General features: G+C 35.6%; 1 protein-coding gene across 3 annotated transcripts in view; it reads right to left on the bottom strand.

Moving 5' to 3' along the window:
* Positions 1-20,102, bottom strand: part of nrip1a (nuclear receptor interacting protein 1a) — a 180,022-nt gene that overhangs the window by 126,449 nt on the left and 33,471 nt on the right. The window contains exon 1 of one of the 3 annotated variants that reach the window (XM_039744546.1): positions 17,321-17,339. The exons of the other annotated variants lie outside the window; for them this stretch is intronic. The gene's annotated coding sequence lies outside the window, so the exon portion shown is untranslated. Of the gene's footprint in view, positions 1-17,320; positions 17,340-20,102 lie in introns of those variants that run through there. 3 annotated transcript variants of the gene reach the window in all.

The raw sequence follows: 20,102 nt of genomic DNA on the forward strand, positions 1-20,102 counted from the left end.
AATAATTATACAAATAATAATGGTAATGTTGGATAAAAATAATATGAAATGAACAATAACAACAGTAATAATACTACTACTGGCCAAAACAGTATATAATCTCAAAATGAGTCCTTTATGTGGTAAATCTTAAAGCACAGTGAAAGACACAATCCAGAGTCACAGTCAAGACAGTAACAGCGCGTTTCTTTTTGGGTTTTCTTTCCAGATTTATCAGTTTTTGAAAAGCACACTACACAGGTATGAGTTGGAATCCGTTTTTTCTGTTGGAGGTATATAATCAATAAAATATCTACCAATTAGACGCTTTGGATTGATCCATGATGTGCTGGGTCGACCATGTCTCTTTAGCGGAAGTATGAACGGTGGATGTGAGGCAATTATTTGTTCTACAAGGTGGCATGTAAAGTTTGCATGACATACAGTTTTACCAGCTTTTTGTTTGTATAGGACAAATGCACTCCAAATACACTGTTCCACCAGATGACAAAATATCTTTTTGTAGTATTTCTTTTGTTGCCTCCGGATAACGGGATAAAAAGTCAATTCTTCATCCGCATGATCTACGCCACCCATCAAGCTATTGTAGTCAACCACAGCACAAGGTTTCAGAACATGCTTCTTGCCTTTTGCCTGTACAGTGACCATACCTGCATTATGTACAGTGCTAAAAATACAAATATTTTTCTTCATTTCCATTTCAAGACAAGCACTTTACCCTTCTGCCAAACTACTAGTGCACCTCTATGTAATTTAGCTCTGCCAAAGTCTTCAGGCATGCCACGACGACTGGATTCACTATTATATATTTGTCAGTCTTTCTTTGCAGCAAGATGTCAAATAGCTTTGGTGAAGAATAAAAACTGTCCATGGTTACACGGTAACCTTGATCCACCAGAGCATCTATCAAAGTCAGCACCAATGACATAGCAGTGCCGTATTGACTGCATTTCAGATCAAACATTGTCCATTTCCCTCTATACAGAACCAAATTCCAATTGTACCCCGTTTTAGATTCACAAAGCTCCTAAAACTTTATGCCACATTTTGCTCATTTTCATGCGATGTACTGTATCCATGATACAGCCCTTATAATCGTGTGGACATCACGGCCTGGAATGTAAACACTCTAAAATTTTGTTATAATGGCCTGATATATCTCCCAAACTTTCTTCGGTTTGGGTGCTAGATGGGTATTCTAATCAAAGTCTTTGTTCTTAGATAAAGTGAAGATATTTCATAATTAATGAAAAACTACACTCAGGCATCATTTCTCAAAAGAACGGCAGCACTGACAGCACTTTTTCAGCATGACTGATTCTCAGTTCTAAATCTTATGCAAGACGTATCTGTACAGTTGCCCAAGTACACTTGGAACTAACACTTTTAGCATTGTTTTTGCAGCCCAAGTAACACTCAGGTCTAATGCTAAGGAGGTTAAGATATACTGATTTACACTGCCAGACAAATGCATTTAGGGGACACCTTCATGCACCAATAAAGTAACACCACTGCATGCCAAGAGGGGGCACAGTTGCTAAGGTCTTCACCCACTTTCCTCTGCAGTTCTGAAAAACACTCAGAACCTGACTAAGGTCACTTCCCTTACTTCCTTGGATGTCCCACCTCTTCCAGGACCTACAATATATAAACCCACCAACCACCAGAACAGTTTATTCATTCTTGAACCAGAGAGGATTAAAGATGGAACCTATATTCTCCAATACACAAATCTGATACCTTGTGTCAACCAGAGGAGGTCATACAACCTTTTTAGTTTTTTTGCTCTTGATAATTCTCTTCTTTTTTTCCATTAAGTGGGGTTTCATTGTGAATATGCCTCAGTTCTTCGTTTTGCATTGTCTCATAGCTCTACAACATACATAGAATATATCAATTGCTTAGTACTTACTAAAATTGTTCCATTCTCTTACCTGCACTATGAAAATATGAGAGGATAGGTAAAGAATATTGGGAAATTGGTGATCAACATGAAGTTAAGCTTTTACTAGTATGAATGTAACAGTGATGGCCCATTGTGGTTTTCCTGTTTCTATTTGCAACAGCCTATTTTCTGTGAAATGTTGGGGATAGTACATTCATGACTGATATTATCAACAGAACTTATGTATATTAAAACAAGTGAAGACCACTTATATTTTATTTTAATCTTTCTAAATCAATTCTTTTATCACAATTACTCAAGAAGGTTTATAGTGGCATTCACCATGATGCCCCTCAGTCAGTGAGAAGACGTTTTGTAAGTAAAAAGTTTAATGGCTGCTGCGGTACAGCTGTACTCAAAATTATAGGTGCCTGAACCATTTTCTTCAAAGAATTACTGCAGCTGTTGTGACAATTCTATACTTTATTGTTCTGGATAGAGAAAGAGGATGACTGCAATTTTTGCAGATCTATAAATCATGCCCATAGGGACACAAATTAAGGTATGTTATTAATATTTGAAATATTTCCAACAATGATTATAGTCTTTACTATTATCACAGAAAGTGTCATAATAGGGTAACATTTTTGACTTTGACTTCAATGGATTTACACATTTTAGGCATAACTGCTCACTAAGTTATCTCTTTCTGGGTGATGTTTATACGTCAGTCAGTGTGTCAGGATAAATTAGTGCAGAACAATGTCCAGCTAATGCCACATTTTAAAGGGTGTAAAAACATTTCTCTTCCATTGATGTCTTCTCTTGGTATCTTTCTGCTCTCATTTAGCTATGTCATAGAAGGTGGGTCCAGGCTCAAATCCTAGACAGGACTGTTGGTGACACTTTCCTGGCCAGAAGGCCAATATAATGAAAAAACAAATGGAGCTCATATGCTCTCCCAGTAAAATGGATTGCAACATTCCTCAAGTGGAGCTTCCATTTGGACACACATTGGGCTTCATGGAAGTTTCAGTTCTGACAAGCAGCCTTATCAAAGTTCTTCGAAGCTTCAGTAGGAAGTAACCAGGAGTACTACTTTGACCTTTATGAAAGGACTGAAGGACTGGGCCTTCAGCACTAAACATACAAAAGAGAACAGAATGTCATTTAATTTTTGAAAAACACATGGAATGGCATATTTCTTTTGCCAGATGCTTTGCTGCTGTAATGGATGGGTGCAAAAGAATATATATTGAACCACATTTATTAATGATCTTAAAGTGAATGATTCTTACAGGTGAAAACCTAGAGTTTCACTCTAGAGTTCCTCATCAACTAAATATTTTAAAAGAGTTTTACATCCACAGGATTCAGAGCTTCTTTTTGAAGGTATTCCTGAATGTTCAGACAGAAATGTGATGTTTAAAAATGTATGTTAATTCTTCTTCTTTGGTAAACAACATTTTATTTTACTGACCATCTGTCCAAGATGTCTGGCAGAAGCTATTTAAAATGGATCAACATGAAAGCCAGTACATACATTATGTAATATACAGAAAAGATATTAAGACAGTAGACACCAAGTTCTCAACACCATTGTAAAACACAACTTAAATAATTATCAAACTTGCTGGCATTCTAACTCACCAGCTGAAAAGGAAGCATGTGATTTAGACACTGATGTATCAGCTGGTGCAACTAGAAACAACCTTCAACTATAATTGAACCATCAGCACAACTGTACTTGTTTTAACTTGTATCATATTAGATATAGCCTCTCATTTTAAAATAAAGCAATTCAAATTTGAATAGTGTGTGTATGAAGGCTCTCCAGGTATGGCAAATTCAGCCACAATCTTGGCCATTTTACTTTCCTATTTTCAACTTTGTCTTGGTACAACTAACACGAGAAATAAGACATATGAGCTTTCTGCTGTTTACACAGTCCAAAACATCCGACTGTCATTGTGGGATTATTGTACCTTTGGCTAAACCCTTGTTGGGATTAAAAAAAAAAAAACACTACAAGTTTATAGCATTTGCTATTTCAGTGTCTGTATATTTAAATTTCCCATTACTATACCTGATACACTTCACCTCCTCCTCAACTGTTCTTTTACTACTAAAATACTAAAATTATCTCTGGGTCATCTTTCACCTTATCTGTAATATTCCTCTCTAAATGCCTTTTAGCTTCCTAAATATCCTTCTGAATGGTTTCTCTCATGTTTTCATAGGTCCGACCATTGCACACCTTATACAAAAGTTTTTCCTTGCCAGCTTTTTTTTTTTTTTTTACTCCTAATTAACCCACTGCAGAGTTTTTTTTTTTAATTATTTACTAATTCCAAAATTTGGGATGTATCATTAAATTTAAAACATTTTCTAAACCTTTTCCACTGCTCTTCGAATGTTTCCACATTTAGAGGCATATCCCATTTATCTCTTTTAGGCTTTGCCACATCTATGCAAAATTTGCTGTACCAAAGTTAAATTTTAAACAGTTTTAGTTTTACCATCTGTGCTCATCCAAAACATTGAGAGTTGTATTATACAGGGTGAGCCAAAATGAAGGGCCACATTTCTCAAGGTCATTGCATGAGGTAGAGGCAGCTGAGTGTGTTGGGGTGGGGGTCCTTTGATAGGTGATCCCTTGTAGTTTTCAGTCGGCAACATGCTTTGGTCTGGTGCGCACCACGCTTTCGCTGTCAAAGCATTCTTCAAATAACAAATTCATCATCACTATGCAACACACTTCCGAACGCATTTCAGCATTCCTCTTAACGGTGACATCCCAAATCGGAAAACAATTCTTCAGTGGGTGGCTAAATTTAGACAGATGAGTACAACATTGAACAGAAAATCTCCAGTCCCTCCTCAGACTGTACAAATGCCTGAAAACATTCAAGCTGTAAAGGAATCAATTTTGTAGTCTCCTAGACATTCAGCATGCAAACATGCTTTTGCCTTAGGCGTTTCCAACACGTCCTTGAGGTAGATTTTGCATGAGGATCTTAATTTCCATCCATACACTGAGAGAGACTGGGAGAGCCATAGAGAGTTGTGCGCGAACATTCTGCAAACCATTCATCAAGATGCCATCGTCCTGTGCAGCGACGATTTGCATGGTTGCGTAAATAAGCAAAACTTTTGCTATTGGGCTGAAAGCAATCCTTGTGAATTTCGTTAGAGACCCCTGCACAGTGAGTGTGTTATAGTTTGGTACGCCGTTGTAGCATTGTAGGCCCCTACTTTTTTGAGGAGGTGGTAGCAGCGGTCACCATCACTTCTGAATGTTACATTGAAATACCATAGAACTTTATGCAGCCCCAACTGGAAGGAACAGATGGGCACTATTTGCTACAAAATCGCTGTTATTCCAATTGACATGGCTGAATGAGTCATGTGAGCTTTCAGAAATCATCTTAAAGAGTGTATTGCTAATAATGGCCACCACCTTGAAGACCTCATTTTTAAAACAAAGTGAAAAAAATCTATTTTGTGTCGTAATGAAATTTATTTTATCTTATTTTAGCGTTTTTGTAGAATAAACGTTTGAAATGTGGTACTTCTTTTTGGCTCACCCTATAATTATAATCACTTGAACCTAGTGGTTCTGTCACTTCTATACCCTGAATTCTGACCTAGATATTACAAAACCCCAAATCCAGACAGCCCTCCCCAACTGTCACCTATCTGTCAGCTTTAACATACGGTGTTAAAAAGCAGTCATTGATTGCATCTAAAATCCTCTGCTCTTATTTGCAAGGTTAACCCAGTTAATATTCAGGTATTTAAAGCCCACATGACAATAATATCCCATTGTAAACTTGCCTTTTCAATATTATTAAAAAGATACACATTGAAATTACTGTCTGCATTGGGGGTTCTATAGCACAATCCTAAAATAAGATCTCTCTCTCTCTCTAATGCCTTCCGGACAAATCCAGATGAGCTCACTAAGATGCGGCTCATTGTAAAACTGAAGAAGACATGCATTTAAATTCTATTTTGCATAATAAACATTAAAGGAATAAAAATATACAAAATAATTTTACTAGAGCGAAAGTTTTTATTTTAACTACTGAATTTTAATTCTTGTAAACATAACAAACTATCATTATTCTACAAGGAACATTACAAAGACAGTAATAGGATAAACAGAGCATTTTTTAAGAACAATGCATCTAGCATTACATTAGTCAGTTGTGGAATAAACGTTAAAAACCCAAATGTATTGTGTTACTTGCATGTTGATTTTAGTTCAGATTTGCATTACTTCCATTCTTTATACAGCTCATTATGATTCACAGACAACAGAAGACGAAAGGACATGTCCTACTCTGACAGACTCAAAAAATGAAAACCGTTTAGTATCGAAAAGAGGAGACTGTGTGGGGACCTAATCCAGGTATTTAAAATCCTCAAAGGCATTGGTTATGTAGATCCAATTACGTTCTTTCAGCTTAAGAGTGAATCACGTACTGGAGGACATCAGTGGAAATTAAGGGGAAGTTTGTTTAAAACTGAAGCCTGGAAGCTGTTCTTGCTCTGGAAGCATTTGGGACATTTCACATTTTAGAACACAATTTAATGGGGCAAAATAATATATGCCATAACTGAGAGGAAATAACTTTGACTTGAAAAATGCCAATCTTATCCTTTAAGCATTTCTAACTACAAGTTGTACTGTATAAGGGCTCAAAATTTAGTGCAGGATTACATGTATCTAGCACAAAGTTAATAATTCCTACAAATTCTTAATTTTAATGCACAAATTTTCCAAGATATTTGTTTTGTACGCAACAGCAGTCACTATTTTATTATTATGCCAAATGTGTTACTTAGGAATTTATTTCTTTTTTCATTATGTACAATTTTTTAAGATTGTGTGTATAAGATACCACCTTTCTGTTCCTTTAGTTCTTAACCAGAACATGCAGCTGAGGAATACGGCTATTGACTGCTCAGCAGAGTTGTACAAGTGCTTAACAGGCATTGAGGATACAGGGCTTATGGTACCTTTATTAAAACTTCCCTTTACAATTCCAGATTGTCTGATGGGATTTGTTATACACTAGAAGGTATTATAAAAAATCAGTGCTTGAAATGGAGTAGTTACACAATGGTACTTTGCAACAGCACTTCCCCACTGCCTGTTGTTAAAGTATGTATACCATCAGACCACATTAACAACTTCTATTTATAAGACCAGTAAGTCAGTTTGCAGCTCCAAGGTGCACAACCACACACCAACACTGTTTTTTCTATATAAACTGTACATACTAGCATGCTTTTGGGACTCTAAGGGGATATAACATCTCTTCCCATCAACAACCCACCACCTCCTTACCCCCTTTTATTCAACGCACACAAAAAGTAGTACAAGAGTCCTGTTTTTTTTTTTTCCTTATAAAACTTTAGGCACTGGGTAAAATAATTATTACTCTGTAATTTACTCTGTAATTTGAGTTCCATTCAGATCCCCCAAATAACATAGTTACTGAGATTTTGATCCAAGTTTATTTTTTTTAAATATTTTAAATTTTTTTTGTTTATGCAAGCTAAAAGTTTCTGTAATTTTTACTGAGAATGTGTAATCCGTGAATTGCTAGTGACATAAGTGAGTCGGATAGGCCTAAAAGTACAGAGGTCCTCCAGTAAAAATAACTTTACCCCACCTCCTGAGGTAAAACTAACCTCCTCCCAACAGGGTTGAAACTCTGTAAAACTGAAGGCTGAAGTGTTTTTTTTTTTCCACGCGCCAGTAATACAGAAATTCAGGAACTCCACTCCTAACGTCACGCTTCCCCCTCCTCTTGGCCTGCAGCCTCTTTCTCAGATTGGCGGGAATATATCGTTCCTGCAAGCTAATTATGATACTTAGTGCAATGAGTGAAGCTGAAAAAATCAACCGGAATGTTCAAGCAAATTATAGAAAAAAACCCCAATCTAAATCCGTTAAGTAGTTCTCTTGTTCGCTAGATTAGCAGGAGGCAAGGTACGTTCTGAGGCTGGCAACTGAGTGAGGAAAGCCCCACCCGGCTCCCCACTCCTGACATCACGCTTCCCCATCCCCTAGGCCCACAGCCTCTGTCTCGGATTAGCATAAATAAATCACTCTTGTAAGCAAACTAAAATATTAAGCACAATGACAGAAGTTGCAAAATCAACCGGAATGTTCAAACAAGTTATAGAAAAAACCTTATCGAAATCCTTTAAGCAGTTCTGTCCTGAAAAGCACACTGACAGACAGACAAACACTGAATTTTATATACAGTATATACACTGGAAAAAATGGCAGAAATTTTAAAATAAAAGTGCCTTTTAAAATGTGGAATTTTGAGACCTTTCCCAACACACTTTCAATCCCCCTTGTATTTCATTGGGGAACAGGGTATTCCACTCCACTTTCAAAAATGAATTTCAAACCCTGTGTACAATTTTGATGTATGCTATTTAGTGATGCCTTAATATTTATATTCATTAAAAACGTATTCAAATGATCTATGCAGTGCACACTGTGGCATGTACTCTATATACACCTCTTTAATTTACATGTTAAAAAGAAATGTGTCTTATCTTTTTTAACTTCTCCTTTTGGACTTTCGTAGCTAACAGTTAAATATGGTATTATCGCTCTTATTGTATGGAGCAATTTTGTTCCATCAACAATGCATCACTACTAGTGATGAGTGAACATTGCTGAGTTTGCATCACTTTGAGTTCCCTGAAATATTTGCTGAACTTGGAGAAGTGCGATAAAGTCAATGGGTAAGGAGTAACTGAACTAGATTTGACTGGATTATAATGGTGCAATCATCTTTAAAGTGTCAAATGTCAAAATCATAGTCAAAAGTTAGAAACAATATGTAGGTCTTTTAAAAGGTAGAAAAACCAAAGTGGTGTTTCATGATTGAAGCCATGCTGGCCCAATCTATTTTTTTGAAGTCATGCTGAAGGCTCTCTAAACTGTCTTTACTGAAGCTTTGTACTTTTTATTCTATCAAAAAGATAGAAACATCTTGTAAATAGTAATAAATCTTTCGTTGTTATTATTCTTTCATAGTGTTTACTCTGTTTGGGGCATATAGTTTTCCCCACTATACTGCATCAGTCTGTGGGAATGTATTTCTTGTGGTTTGCACACAGCAGCTATTGAGAATCAGGGACACACTCAGAAATCACAACGTTGATCTGTTCAATCCTGGAACTAACTTTCTACTGTATAAAAATCTGCCTGTATACACCAACAGCACTGGATGGACAGAACTTTTATTCTGACAGATTTCAAAATGGGGTTTTCCCAGCACCCTCTAATATACAATAAATAATCATTTAGGTTTAACCCTAGCATACATTTTTTTGTGCTGTGTTCCAACACTGACCCTGGTCTATTCATATAGATAATGCTCCCTGCAGGACACATTTGTGTTATGAAGTGTAAAGGCAATAGGGCATGTACAATTAATATAAATGATCCCATACAGAATTATATTATTTATATAATTATATGCACAAAGTAGCTAGGTTTAAGACAGGCATTTTTTCCAAATAGGTCAGTTGGATCATGGGTTCAAATGAGAAGCAATATTTGGAGAGGCTGGAGGCCTAACAGCAATTAATACACTTTCAAACCTACTTATTACCATTACACAGGTTTAAAATATCAAAGATTATTTGCAGAATTTTTAGCTGTCTAAACTAAAGCATATGATGTAAATTACCACAGAAACCTCATAACAGTATTTGCTATTGAGTTGCAGTAAAAGGTGTGCAAACCTTTCAAAGCAAACAGTAGGTGTATTGTCTTCCTTATGTAAATAGGGTATACTGTACAATACAATACCTTCCCACACAACACCAGACCACTGGGCCCAAAATGGTCTTGATTATTATTTTTTTACATGAACAAATATTCTTAGAAAAGGCAACAATTAGAGCAGAAAAAACATTGTTTTTATATGTATATTCAAAATCAAAGAGAAAGTAAAATAAGAGTGACTGCTGCAGCTGTAGATACCAGGTTTAGTGAAAGGAAAATGATCCTCTAAGAATTTCCAACCTGTAAAAGTTCTTCATTTCACAAGACAGTGCTTTTGAAGAAGATACAGGTCAGAAAGCCCAACCAAGGAAAACTATTTAGAATTTAAATTATTCCATACTTTAAGTTTACACTTGTGAAGAACAGACACAATCTGACAACTTATAAACATTAAAGTAACACAGTAAATCATAGTGGAAAATGCAGACTTTCTATATATCCATACATAATTTTACTAAGGAGAATAACATAATCATGTGCAGAAACCTTAAAGAGACAACCTTAGTATTATACTTTTTTATTAGAATCTAAGAAGAAACATATAACAATTAAGCACTGTTCTTGGGAAAAAGGCCTTAATTGCTAGTTTATTGCACCACTACTTTTTTACAACTACATTTACTTAAATTTAAACATTTTTTTGTCTTAGATGCTCACATAATTGCAATTCACTGTGCATTTGACATTTAATTTCTGTCTAACAATGACATAAAACTATTTTTAAACAACCTATAACCACTTACAAGAAAAGTAAAAACAGTATAATATTTTATGCATTTTACTCTTTATGAAACTGAAGAGGGGCAGCGTGGTAGTATGCTGGTTAGCACAACTGCTTCATAGCTTCAAGGATCATGGTCCAAATACAAGTATGGTCACTCACAGTCTATATTGGCACTTCCATATCATCATAGATCACCTCCATGTACTCTTGTGTCTTTCCACAGACAAAGATGTGCAGGTTAGGTACAATGTCAGCTCTAAAAGATTGATTGTGGGTGTGTAAGAATACCTAATGATAACAGTGTGTTCAGTTTAGGGCTGATTCTTACCTTGCATCAGGTGATATATTGAAAGTAAAAAATTGGAGAAGCCGATAGCAGCATAAAAAAGATGAACTGCACACAATTGCCAGCTAGCCAGTAGCAATAATGACAGTAGTTTTTGCATTGTTACATTTATTGTAATATTGTAATTCTACTGTTCTTAATACTTAAATAATAATCACCATCAAGATTATTCTATTAGAATAATATGAAATATGCATAATTATTTTTTATAAAATGTATATTAGTAGAAAATACTGTATATACTTAAGGAATACTAACACAACTAATTTTAATAGTTGAAGATGTAACAAGAAACATCAGAGTTTCTGCTTTGCGTTTTTTCCCCAGATAAGAATCTTGAAACATAACAAGGTTGTAAATGTCCAGTGTAAATAAAATGTATCTCAACTCTGACACAGATGAAAATAAGAATAGTTACCTTCCTAATACAGGCACATGTGGAAACACTCTTAGTTGGAGACATTCATACAACAGTTTTATTGAAACTCTTCAAGAATGTACTTTCTAAACTATTGCAAGTGATGAAAAAGATATTCTGAAGGGCGTCTTCAATTGCACCTCAATGCCCTTAGACTTGGAATTTACCCTTAGATAGGTTTGCTCATCAGTCCTTCAGCTCTCAAAAAGCTGCATCACTGACCTTCAGAACAGTCAAAATTGGCGAGAAATGACTGGCATTTCAGACAGCCACACTCCTCTCTGCCTTTGCTCAATATAACCTGGTTAAATTAAGACATAGTTTGAATAACAGTCCTTAGTCTGCAAAAATCACATTTAACTGTCAGACCACTGAGCCATTTCTGTCCAACTAATTAATTTTAACATCTTACATTCTGACCTCATGTTGTAACCTTTTGACCTTCACACCCAATTGCAACTTAAAAAACATAAAATGATCTATATTCACTGATGCCATGTGAAGGCTGGTTGAACTAATTTGCCTAATCACATATTCTTAGTACTCATTAACAATGTATTTTTCAACTGCAATCTTGTACAATAAATTACTTTTTTGTGTCATTTAAACAGCAGTATATCAGTAAATACTGCAAAGAAATGAACAGAGACCAAGAACAATAAGTGTCCAAAATCTGTTTTTTTGAATATGATATTTTTTTCTTAAATCTATTTGACAATATTTTTAAATACTAATAAAGGGTGTTCAAATATGCTCACATACAAACTGCATATTTGTGTGTTTAAATAAATTAGGTTAAAAAAAAGATAATTAAGTTGTCATTTTCGTACAACTCATACAGTTTTACAATTTTTTTTTTTTTTTAATGGGCAAAACACTAAGAAATGACAAACATATGTATTTTTCTGTCATTATTCAGTGTGTGGGATTTACATACTTAACATTATATTGACAGATTTTGTTGTTTTGCACCTTCTCATACCATAACCTGCCATCTATGGGGGGGAGAGAAAGCTTTAGATTTGTCAAAAATTTTGATCTCCAGTTTTCAACAGATCTCAACATTTCACGGTCCCCTGATGTCGAAAACATCTACAGTTAGGTCCATAAATATTTGGACAGAGACAACTTTTTTTCTAATTTTGGTTCTGTACATTACCACAATGAATTTTAAATGAAATAACTGAGATGCAGTTGAAGTGCAGACTTTCAGCTTTAATTCAGTGGGTTGAACAAAACGATTGCATAAAAATGTGAGCCAACTAAAGTATTTTTTTTTTTAAACACAATCCCTTCATTTCATGGGCTCAAAAGTAATTGGACAATTGACTCAAAGGCTATTTCATGGGCAGGTGTGGGCAAGTCCGTCATTATGCCATTATCTATTAAGCAGAGAAAAGCCCTGGAGTTGATTGGAGGTGTGGTGCTTGCACGTGGAAGATTTTGCTGTGAACAGACAACATGCAGTCAAAGGACCTCTCCATGCAGGTGAAAAAAGCAATCTTTAAGCTGCAAAAACAGAAAAAAACGATCCGAGAAATTGCTACAATATTACGAGTGTTAAAATCTACAGTTTGGTACATCCTGAGAAAGAAAGGAAGCACTGGTGAACTCAGCAACGCAAAAAGACCTGGACATCCACGGAAGACAACAGTGGTGGATGATCGCAGAATCATTTCCATGGTGAAGAGAAACCCCTTCACAACAGCCAACCAAGTGAACAACACTCTCCTGGGGGTAGGCGTATCGATATCTAAGTCTACCATAAAGAGAAGACTGCATGAAAGTAAATACAGAGGGTGCACTGCAAGGTGCAAGCCACTCATAAATCTCAAGAATAGAAAGGCTAGATTGGACTTTGCTAAAGAAGATCTAAAAAAGCCAGCACAGTTCTGGAAAAACATTCTTTGGAAAGATGAAACCAAGATCAACCTTTACCAGAATGATGGCAAGAAAAAAGTATGGAGAAGGCGTGGAACAGCTCATTATCCAAAGCATACCACATCATCTGTAAAACACAGTGAAGGCAGTGTGATGGCTTGGGCGTGCATGGCTGCCAGTGGTACTGGGACACTAGTGTTTATTGATGATGTGACACAGGACAGAAGCAGACAAATTAATTCTGAGGTGTTCAGAGACATACTGTCTGCTCAAATCCAGTTAAATGCAGTCAAGTTGATTGGATGGCGTTTCATGATACAGATGGACAATGACCCAAAACATACAGCCCAAGCAACCCAAGAGTTTATTAAAGCAAAGAAGTGGAAAATTCTTGAATGGCCAAGTCAGTCATCTGATCTTAACCCAATTGAGCATGCATTTCACTTGTTGAATACTAAACTTCGGACAGAAAGGCCCACAAACAAACAGCAACTGAAAGCCGCTGCAATAAAGGCCTTGCAGAGCATTAAAAAGGAGGAAACCCAGCACCTGGTGATGTCCATGAGTTCAAGACTAGAGGCTGCCAGCAAAGGGTTTTCAACCAAGTATTAAAAATGAACATTTTATTTCGAGTTAATTTGTCCAATTACTTTTGAGCCCCTGAAATGAAGGGATTGTGTTAAAAAAATGTTTTAGTTACATCACATTTTTATGTAATCATTTTGTTCACCCCACTGAATTAAAGCTGAAAGTCTGCACTTCAACTGCATGTGAGATGTTTTATTTAAAATTCACTGTGTTAATATACAGAACCAAAATGAGAAAAAAAGTTGTCTCTGTCCAAATATTTATGGACCTAACTGTATATCTTGATGATAGGGCATGTGTCTGTCTGTGTGTCACAGTTTCTTCGGGACGGTCTAGAGCTAAAATGGCTGGATGGAAAAATACCAAACTTGAAACTTAAGCCTGTTATGAGATGACGATATGCTGAGCCAAATTGTGAAAGAGAAAGAGGCACTCTGGAGCAGCCCTCAAATACTGTAATTCTGCAATTAATTATGAATTATTCTCGTCAATTGCTATCGTAATGACCTATTTTATGATCAGAAAGTTCAGCATCACAGCAGTAAATAATTACTAAAATGTTATAGAATAGTTTGGGTAAATTGATTCCATGGGCACAAAGCCTGATGCTCACAAATTACTTATTTTAAGGTACATGCTAAATAATTTTTAGTGGCATTATTTACTCTATACTTTCCACAACATAACAACAACTACTTTAAAAATACACAACTATGTACTTTCCCAAGGCAAGTATTAACTATACAATAATTTATAGCTGGTCAGAAGGCTTATGTTCAGTAATTATTACTATTATTATTGAAGACTGTTAGGTTTTCCTTGCTTCTTTGTCATACAAGGAATGCACCAAATTTAAATAAACCACTTACTTACAATACTCCTTAATCAAAAGTATGGCAATGCTACTGGTCATGTCATGTCTAATGATTCCTTACTAAGTATTTGGATTTTCAAAGTAATTCAACTAATTCAAAGGCTGAAACGAATACATATTCCACTAATGTTTTTTTTCTGAAAAATTTGTACCAGAGGTAAAAATAAAATAAAATTTAAATTATTTATTTTTTCATCCATTATTTAATATATACATTTTCAAATTACACGAAAAGACCCTTTACTCTATTATCCGTTGATGCAAGGCTGGAGCCAAGCCTGAACAAGATGCCAATACACTGCAGGTCACATTCAAAATGTTAATTTACACAATTCTAATAACAGGTTTCTTAAACATAACAGGTATGTTTGGTGAAGCCACATTCAGAGAGAAATATAACAGAAGATGGCCCTCTAATCAAGACCCAACAAAGGAAAATAGTAGCTATTGCTCCTTCATGTTGCTAAGACATACTGTTGAACAGTAAATAAAGAAAACTACAATAAATATGAGAAATGCATAGACAGTGATGCACAAAGTAAGTGTATGCTTCACATTGAAACAATAACCAATGCATGCTATTTTATTGTGCACTTGAGGTGAAAAAAAACTGTATCCCATAGTAAGTAATATGTTGATACACCACATGTTTAACTTGGTTGATAAAACAACTTTGAATGAAGATCAATCTGAAAAGCATTAAGCATTATACACTGATCAGCCACAACATTAAAAGTACTGACAGGTGAAGTGAATAACATCGACTGTCTCGTTACAATGGCACCTGTCGAAATGTGGAATATATTAGGCAGCAAGTGAACAGTCATTTCTTGAAGGCAATGTGTTGGAAGCAGGAAAAATGGGCAAGTACAAGGATCTGAGCGACTTTGACAAGGGCCAAATTGTGATGGCTAGCCACCTGGGTCAGAGCATCTCCAAAATTTGCAGGATTCTGACCCACAGAAGAGCTACTGTAGCATAAATTGCTGAAAAACCTGATGCAAGATATGAGAGAAAGGTGTCAGAACACAATGCATCACAGCTTGCTGAGTAGCCTTGGACCAGTTCAAGAGCCCATTCTGACCCCTAATTACTGCCAAAAGCACTTGGAATGGAACCACAGAGCAATGGAAGAATGTGCACTGGTCTGATGAATAATGAATTTTTTAGATCATGAGGACAGACAGGTGCATATGCATCTTTACCTGAAGAAGAGATGGCAGCAGGGCGTCTTTGGGAATAAGACAAGCTGCTACTTTGATGTAGCACCTATCTAAAGAATGTTGCAAACCACGTACACCCCTTTTTGGCAAAAGAATTCCCAGATGCCAGTAGCCCAGTTCAGAAGGATAATGCACTCTACCACATTGCAACACAATATTAGGCAGGTTGTTTTAATTTTGTGGCTGATCAATGTAAGCATGATATATTGTGACAGGGTACCCAGATGGCAAGGATTTGCCAAGTGTAAGGGAGCAAAAAAAAATTTAAAGGACCACAGGATACACCAGGACAATGTTGAGTCTACTTTATATTGTGTGTGTATGTGTGTGTATATATACATACAAGACTTAGGATGGAGCATTTCTTTCTTTCTCTGCAATCCATAGTAGCTGGCAGAGCAAGGCCACTGATCAAAAATCTTACAAATACTTTGGAAACACATTATAATAACATAACTGACCATTTTTAATGGCATAACTCAAGAGAGGCATTAAATAAAATTCATACAGTCACTTTTATGCAGGAATACAGTAGCATGTAATACTAAACTGAGATGAGTACAACAAGCTAACATATCATTGACACAGTTTAAAAGTATATCTGAAAAGGCCTGAATGAGGTTAATACATATGTATGTGTGTAGTGAAAGAAAAAAAAATAACACATTACTAAACATATATAAAAAAAGGACAACATTTTATGCCAACCCAAATTAGCATGAAATAATTTTCATTTTACCTCCAACTTTTCATATCAAACACTATCTTTAAATAAATGCATAAATAAAATTTATAGCGCTTCGAATGCAGGCAATTAATGTGTCTTCTTGAGAACCACAATGTTAGCTAGCTGTTATATGAAAATGCAGCCTTTGTGGTTATTAGTTTGGTCTCTTTAACCACTAGAAAACACTACCTACAAAAGAATAATTATAATGGGAAACTAAAAATTAAAGTGGTAGTGATGTGATAACAACATAGGATAAAGTATCTTTCCTGGTTTAAAACGGTTGGCATTTCTGGTCTCTCACCACCACAACACCCTTGAGCTAGCAAGACTACCGAGGCAGTGGCAACGTTGAGGACAAGATGAATTCACCAGATATAGTACCTTCTGCTTTCCATACAGCACCTGCTTCTCTAAAATAACTACACTGTAATGTCTTTAATGCACTTGGTCCCAGCCTACTCCCAAAATGAAAATGTTCACAGTACTTAGAGGAGAACAATAATGCAGTTAGTGCTGCTACCCAATGGATCCAGCAATTTAGGTTTAAATGCTACAGCTTGTGTTGTGTTAATATGGGTGGTAGTATGTACATGATTATATGTGATTGTGATATGCGCTGTTGAGTGCAGTTTCCTCCCTTGTAAACCATGCTGCCAGGACAGGTTGCAGCCCACCACAACCCTAAACTGTATAAACCAGATGTGAGAATGAAATGTCATGCATGTCCATTTATAAAACTAATTTTAAAGGCTCCCAAAACCCCACAAAAAACACTTTAAACAATAATCCACTTAGAGCAAAATAAAATAAATTGCAGACTCACTTAGCAGAACTCATGTCCAAACCTAAAAAGATGTTAATAACTGTTCTATTCTATGAGTTCTTAATTTTCACCTTTGGAAACATCTGAAAGGAAAATATATAGCATATTAAAATTAATAACTCACTGCCATCAACCTAAATGCATTTAGAAATATATGCATGCAAAATGTTACATAATGTTTTATTTCCTGTTTGTTTGTTATTTTTATAATTGTGTGCATGAATGCTTCCGAGACCAGTTTTACAAAAAAAATTAATTTAACTGAACACAAATGAATGTGGAACCTTAACACAAAATAAATGAGGGGTAAAGGAAAATGATAGCCTTTTTAAAAGGTGAAGAACCAAAACGGGAATAAATCAGGACTATACTCTAGTAACACTTAAGGTTTGTGCATATCGGGGCAGGTGTTCTTAAACTGCACATGACGATCAAAGCCCATTTAAGTTCATTTTTTCCTCACATATTCCATGCCAGTCTGTCAAGATTGGCTGGTGAGATCAGCCTTAGGCTTACTAAATCTGGCCATCTGCACCCACAATCTGTGTGTTCAATCATTTACTAGATTCTTATATTTACAGACATGGATCATGAAGAGATGTTACATTTTAAGATTTCATTTAAAACAGAAAAAAATGTTAATGTATGTTGTTTACGATTTTAGATGAAATACAAAACTGAAAACATATAACCAAATCAGTCTTTTGTAATCTTGAATTTAGTAGCTAAAGACTGTATTTACATGTAGCTATGAGTAAAGACTTTATGATGATAGCCTTTTGTGTTTATTTTGCTAAAAACCTCTTTTCAACCAACAAATAGACAAATAATGAAAATATAACTTTTTCCTGCAAATTAAATGTTTGAAATATCAAAATAGTCTGTCAGAACATGTACACACTGAAATCAAATAAAATGGACAGAAAATATTTTAAAATACAAGTAGTAATATGCATTTCCTCTACATGTCACATTGACGTCACTTCAAAATAAATACAGTCTTACACCCAGAAGTATGCTAATTGCTAAAGCTTGTTATTAAAGTAAACCACAATTATTATCAACAGAAAAAAATCTATTTTTGAACTTACAGCATGCCAGAACAACTAGTGTTTCACATAAAAAAATAAGTGCCATGTAACTAACTTTATTTTGTTAATCGTTACTGGTGGTGAGAGTTTATCCTGGCAAAACTGTACACAAGGCAGGAACCAAATGTTTAAGGGCACAGTCACCTACACCAGTTTGGTTTTCTTTTGACTGTGCATAATGAAAGGTGAAATGAAAAAGTCCTGCAGATACCCTTCCACTCTCAAAATAAAAACCTGTCGATCAAACCACCCCTCATCCACCCCGTAAACCCCAATTCACACAGTCTCAATCTCAATAAATATCACCCACCCTGCACACTTCCTCCTGTCTTATTTTACAAAACATTACATATTGTTTGCAGTGAATTTTCTCAAATCATTGTTTGGATAGTAATATAGTAAACAAGGAAGAGACTGCCAGTGGAAAAATGATAAAAGTTTGGTTTACTAATACTAATATAAGGCAAACTAATATAAACAAATATAAGGTATACTAATAAAAGGCAAAGCCCTCACTGACTGACTGACTCACTCATCACTAATTCTCCAACTTCCCATGTAAGTAGAAGGATGAAATTTGGCAGACTCATTCCTTACAACTTACTTACAAAAGTTGGGCAGGTTTCATTTCAAAATTCTACGCGTAATGGTCATAACTGGAACCTATTTTCGTACATATACTGTAATAGACTGCAGCTCGATGGCCGTGGGAGGCAGAGTTGCGTGTCGCATCATAATGTCTCCCACATAATTGAGTGCCTGCCCATATAAGGCCGCCCGTCAGCGGCAATCCAATAGAAACACTGCTGCTAAATATTCACGGGTGAAGGGCTGTGCTTATGCAGACGAAGATGAGATGGTCAGGGTGGTGTTTGGCACAAACTCAGCGAAACTGCGAGAGAAACTTTTAAGTGCCGGGTCTTAGCTAACATTAAACAAAGCCATGGACACAAGATGGTACAAGCACAGCTGAGAACCTTCGATGCATGTACACCGAGCAGCTCACGTGAACTGACGCAGTACACAGACAAAAAGCAACAGCTCCAAAGAGCGCTGAACAAAAATGCATTACACAATTGAGAAGGCAGCAAAAAATATATGAAGCGAGTGACGCATACAAGGATATTCATAAGTGCAGCTACTGCGGAAACAAAGCACACAGTAGAAAAAGTCAATGTCCAGCTAAAGGAAGACAGCGTAAAAAAAATAACCCGTGCATGCAGTGTGTGATTTCTCAAATAAAGAGGAAGATGAGCTGTTTATTGATGCAGTAACAAAGGAATCGATGAATGAAATCTGTTATCTTTACAATGGTTGACAAACACGGAATGTAAATTCAACACATCATATCCTCCAAATACGAACCTGACTGAAAGAAATAACGATAATCAAATCCTTGATGACAACAACACTCATAACAGTCACAAAACAATTACATTGACAATCATGTTACGTTATTTTTAAAATGTTCCCTTTTCTTTTTCATAACTTCTTTAATACACTACTTCTCGCTGCTGAAGCTCGGGTATTTTGTTATATATATATATATATATATATATATATATATATATATATATATATATATATATATATATATATATATATATATATATATATATATATATATATATATATATATATATATATATATATATACACACACACACACACACATATACATACGAGGGGGG

This window comes from Polypterus senegalus, chromosome 2 (assembly GCF_016835505.1).
Source record: "Polypterus senegalus isolate Bchr_013 chromosome 2, ASM1683550v1, whole genome shotgun sequence".
Lineage (NCBI taxonomy): Eukaryota > Metazoa > Chordata > Cladistia > Polypteriformes > Polypteridae > Polypterus > Polypterus senegalus.